Raw genomic sequence first — 5,955 nt, forward strand, 5'->3', positions numbered from 1 at the left:
AGTCAATTTCACCTTGCCTTCAATACTATCTATAATCAGTATACCAGTCCAGAGACTACTAGATTGGATCAATATTAACTGTCAATTAACAATATAGTCTCTCATCCTTAGTGTACATTAGGGTTTCACATTTGAGTTTTTACAAACATGCTTCAAAAAAGCATCATAATTTAGTCTTGAATACATCTGTAACTGCAGCACACATAATCAGTTTCCAACTAGAACCTGTTTTTCCTTCAAGTCTGGAAACATCAATGCTAACCTAGATTCTTATTCAGGCTTTACAGCTTACATTTATTCTAATATTGAAGTCCATAGTTCTTAGGGGCAGCTAGGTGGCACAGTGCAAGTCCATAGTTCTGATATAAAGTTAAGCCTTCAAATTTATTGAATTTCTTCATCATAAGAATCCTATTAAGATCCAGTTTCAGGGATTGTTGAAAGATGAGAAATTCTGTAATAACTGCTTCAACTGATATGCAGCACACCCAGACACAGTCCACTTCAACTTCTGAACATTTGGTTTAGAACACTTGTTTGATGAGTATTCAGTTAGGAACTTCTCTATAAATTTCTGCCAGAAAGTCTAGTCTCTGAAAATTTATCTTGAAATGCTTCTGAAGACATTCTACTCCTGTTAATTATATAAATTTTGTGCTTGAATCTTCTGTACAATTATAGACAATGCTAATACAGAAGACCTTAAGTTGAGCTTCTAAGTCTTTCAAAAGTCAGGTTCTTTCTCCTTTCAAATGGTACGTTTTCATGAATAAATGAATAATAGAGCTGTAGAAACTGAAAGACAGTACTAGCTTTGACTTTACCTCCTCTATACAACCTTTTGTAGTCCCATCGGATCAAAAACTGTGAATTTGTATTGGCTAATTTAGATCAAATCAATGACTAATGAAACATTTCTCGATCTTCCTCTACTGATTTCTCAGCCAGATAGTAGCAACTTAATCCCACACATCCAAATGTCATTTTTCTTTTCCGTCATATTATCCACTCTGATAGGTATAAGGTAGTACTTCAGAGTTGTTTTAATTTCTCTAATCCATAAGATTTAGAGCATTTTTACATGACTATGAATAACTTTGATTATTTTGTCTGAAAACTGTTTGTTCACATCCTTTGATTATTTGTCAATTGGGGAACAAATTGTATTCTTTTTTTCTTTTGCAAGGCAATGGGTTAAGTGGTTTGCCCAAGGTAAAACACCTAGGTAATTATTAAGTGTCTGAGGTCAGATTTGAACTCAGGTACTCCTGACTCCAGGGCTGGTGCTCTATCCACTGTTCCACCTAGTCACCCCGAATGACTTGTATTCTTAAATAATACAACTCAGTTCTCTATATATTTGAAAAATGAGGTTTCATTTTGGAAAGAAATCTGTCCAATAAATTCACAGCTAGAGAAAAAGTTTCTGTGTCAAAATTGAAAAAATTGAGTTAGGCAAAGAAGGTCTTTCACTTCAGAGTTTCTAAGTGTTGAAGGCAATTGTTTGTTTACTTTTTTTTATTAAAGATTTTATTTGAGTTTTACATTTTTCCCTCAATCTTACTCCCCCCCCCACCATGGAAAGCAACCTGTCAGTCTTTACTTTGTTTCCATGTTGTACATTGATCCAAATTGAGTGTGATGAGAAAGAAATCATATCCTTAAGGAAGAAACAAAAAGTCTTAGAGATAACGAGATGAGACAATAAGATATCTTTTTTTTTTTTCTAAATTAAAGGGAATAGTCCTTGGTCTTTGTTCAAACTCCACAGTTGTTTCTCTGGATATGGATGGTATTCTCCATTGCAGAGAGCCCCACATTGTCCCTGATTGTTGCACTGATGGAAGGAGCAACTCCATCAAGGTTGATCATCACCCCCATGTTGCTGTTAGGGTGTACTGTGTTTTTCTTGGTTCTGCTCATCTCTCTCAGCATCAGTGCATGCAAATCCCTCCAGGCTTCCCTGAATTCCCATCCCTCCTGGTTTCTAATAGAACAATAGTGTTCCATGACATACATATACCACAGTTTGCTAAGCCATTCCCCAATTGAAGGACATTTACTTGATTTCCAATTCTTTGCCACCACAAACAGGGTTACTATGAATATTTTTGTAGAAGTGATGTTTTTACCCTTTTTCATCATCTTTTCAGGGTCTAGACCCAGTAGTGGTGTTGCTGGGTCAAAGGGTATGCTCATTTTTGTTGCCCTTTGGGTGTAGTTCCAAATTTCTCTCCAGAAAGGTTGGATGAGTTCACAGCTCCACCAACATGTAATAATGTCCCAGATTTCCCACAATTCTTCCAACAATGATCATTATCCTTTCTGGTCATATTGGCCTGTCTGAGATGTGTGAGATGGTACCTCAGAGAAGCTTTAATTTTCATTTCTCTAATAATGATTTAGAGCAATTTTTCATATGGCTATAGATTGCTTTGATTTTCTCATATGTAAATTGCCTTTGCATATCCTTTGACCATTTGTCAATTGGGGAATGGCCTTTTGTTTTAAAAATATGACTCAGTTCTCTGTATATTTTAGAAATGAGTCCTTTGTCAGAATCATTAGTTGTAAAGATTATTTCCCAATTTACTACATTTCTTGAAGTCAATTGAAAGCCATTATCTTGAGCTGATTTAATGAGTCTCAAGTCTCAGACCTTTGGTTGATATGTGGACACCTGTTCCAACAGAACATTCAGCAGGTTGCAGTAATTTCTTAGTTTCAGTTGTTACTGGTGCCTCTACCACCTGGAGCAGCTTGAGAGAATTTTTTCTTCAGTAACAAGGACTTGTACTCTACTCATCCTGAAAAATTAGTTTAACACAGAAATTCTCTGAGCCCCGCCCTGGGGGGGGAGGAGGAGAAGAGTTGATGAGGGGGGGTTTTCTATGCAAGCACAGAAAGCAGCAGCTCCAGGACATTGAGAATGACGTCCAGTTCCAGACCACAGAACACTGAGCATAGGTAACAATTAATCTCAGATTAAGCAAAAGCAAAACTAGACCTAATAAAAAACATAAGAAGGGAAAATATATTTTGCTAAGATGTACCAAAGACAAAGAAATTATATCAATACTAAATAAATATATAACAAATGGCAAAGCATTCAAATTTTCAAAGGAAAAGTTAAATGAGTAATAGGAGAAACTAGAAAGTAAAATTATACTAGTGTGGGACCCTAATCTTTGCTTTCTCAAAAACTAGATAAATCTACTAAAAATAAAGGATATAAGGAATATATGGGTGTGTTTGTCTTCCAAATGTGAAGGGAGACTGTTAGTTTATATTACAAAGATTGGGATCTGCCTGTATTGGTGCCTTTGGGCAGATATGTGAAAATAAGACCAAAAAAAATTTAGCCTCAACCTGATCAAAACCTGAGATTAGATCAGGTCTGTCCCACCTGGTTCCGAGTTAACCTAGGGTTTTCTCCTCCTTTTCCCATGCTCAAGTAGATTACTGTTCCCTCCCCATGCTCATTAGTGTAATGAGCAGGGTGGGGAAAACATATTGGGAGTGAATGTATCAGATTTTAATACCAGTCAATGATTGGCATGAAAGGGGGAGGAACAAGCTTTTCAGAGTACATATAAGACCTAGCATTTCCAGGATTTGACAACCCTCTCCCCTTGAGAGAGGTGGTCCTTTTGTTAAGATACCTTAATAAAAACCTTTTTAAATCACTCTAGACTAAATATTTATGAGTTAGTTTATTATATGGAGATGTAAAAATTTTAAAAAAGATAGGTATGATAGATCTCTGGAAAAGATTAAATGGGAATAGAAAGGACTATATCTTTTTCTTATCCACATATGGCACATTCACAAAAATTGACCAGGTATTAGGGCATGAACATCTTACATTCAGTTGGAGAAAAGAAGAAATATTAAATACATCCTTTTCAGATCATAATGCAATTAAAATAGCATTCAATAAAGGTCCACAGAGACTTGGATTAAAAAATTAATTGGAAATGAAATAATCTAGCCTTAAAAAATGAATGGGTCAAAGAACAAATTAGAGAAACTATCGATTATTTTATTAAAGGGAATGAGACAACATATCAAAATTTATGGGAACAATCCAAGACAGTATTTACAGGAAATATATCTCTAAACATTTTGTAAATAAGAAAACCATTGAATTAAAAAAACAGGGACCTGGCTTTATGAAAAATCAATAAAAAAGAAAGAAGAAAACTGTATCAAAATTGAAAAGGGTGAATTCCCAACAAAATTAAAGCAATTTATAGGATTTATTTTGCCCAAATATATATCAATAAATCTATCAATCTAAGTGAAATGGATAAATATTTAACAAAATACATATTGTCTAGATTAACAGAACAGGAAAAAGAATTCATAAATAACCCCCCCTTTTTTTTTTGCAAGGCAATGTGGTTAAGTGGCTTTCCCAAGGCCACATAGCTAGGGAATTAAATGTCTGAGGTTGGATTTGAACTCAGGTCCTCCTGACTCCAGGGCCAGTGCCCTGCAGTTATTTTAAATGAAATTTCTTTTTCTCTTGCTCCTGGACTTCATTGATACAATGTGCCACCTAGCTGTCCCTTAAATAACCCTTTATTAAAAATATTGAACAAGCCTAAAAAAATGAATTCTATAAGAAAAATTCTTCATGACTAGATGGATTTTCAAGTGATTATACCAAACATTTAAAGAACAATTACTTCCAATACTCTATATTTAATCATTTGGATAAATAGTAATAGTAAATGACCATAGTACTCTAATATTCAATAAATTCAAAGATCCAAACTTTTGGAGAAAGAACTCACTATTTCACAAAAACTTCTGGGAAAACTCTAGCTTATTATAAACTAGGTATAGACCAACATTTTGCAGCTCATATTAAAATAAGGTCAAAATGGGTTTATATTTAGATTTAGATATTAAAAAATGATATCATAAACACATTTAGGAAAGCATGGAAAATTTTATCTGTGAGATCTATAAATAATGGTAGAATTTATTGCCAAATAAGAGATAAAAATCATTACAGGTAATAAAATGGATAATTTTGATTATATTAAGTTTTTAAAAAAAATTTTCCAATTATATACAAAAATAATTTTTAACCTTTTTAAAATGAATTTTGAGTTCTAAATTCTTTCCTATCCTTCCTACACTCCTCCCTTCATTGGGAAGGCAAGTGATTTGATAAAGATTATATGTCTGTGATCATGAAAAACATTTCTAAATTAGATTGTGAAAAAAATCACAAAAAGAAAAATATAGAAACATTTTTTAAAAATATGCTTCATGGGGTGGCTAGGTGGCACAATGGATAGAGCACTGGCCCTGGAGTCAGAAGTACCTGGCTTCAAATCCGGCCTCAGACACTTAATAATTATCTAGCTGTGTGGTCTTGGGCAAGCCACTTAACCCCATTTGCCTTCCAAAAAACCTTAAAAAAAATAGTGTTCTCTGTTCTGAAACTATAACCTGGAACTGATATCATTTGTGATAGAGATCTAGATAGCACCTGTTTCTGCTCCTACTACTAGTATACAGGTCTCTTGGGTTTTCTTTCTGCCAAATTATTCAGTCCCCTTACCATCTCTGGGAGCTGGGCTATTCCTTGCCTCTTCTGCCATCATCATAGCTCAGTACTGCCACCACTCACAGCCTTGTGCTACTTCCATTGCAATGTGTTTCTATTTTGTATTCCAGTGTCCACAGACTTCTGTCTATCTTTCTAGGCTGGTCTAATTTGGAAAAATGATTCATTGTGACTTTTTCTTGGTTTTCCTTTTCAGAATTCTGTTTTACTCGTTTTTATGATCATGTCTTCCTTAGTTCCGGGTCTTGGAATGTGTGTTTTTTTTTATTAAGTTTTTGCAAGGCAATGGGGTTAAGTGGCTTGCCCAAGGCCAAACAGCTAGCACACTAATTATTTAGTGTCTGAGGCCGGATTTGAACTCAGGTACTCCT

At 34.6% G+C, this 5,955-nt stretch overlaps 1 pseudogene; it reads right to left on the minus strand.

The window, feature by feature from the left end:
• Window positions 1–414: 414 nt before the first annotated feature.
• LOC141512155 (cyclin-G1 pseudogene) lies at window positions 415–5,618 on the minus strand (annotated as a pseudogene).
• Window positions 5,619–5,955: the final 337 nt, after the last annotated feature.

Source organism: Macrotis lagotis, chromosome 2, assembly GCF_037893015.1.
Source record: "Macrotis lagotis isolate mMagLag1 chromosome 2, bilby.v1.9.chrom.fasta, whole genome shotgun sequence".
In the NCBI taxonomy this organism is placed as follows: Eukaryota; Metazoa; Chordata; class Mammalia; order Peramelemorphia; family Peramelidae; genus Macrotis; species Macrotis lagotis.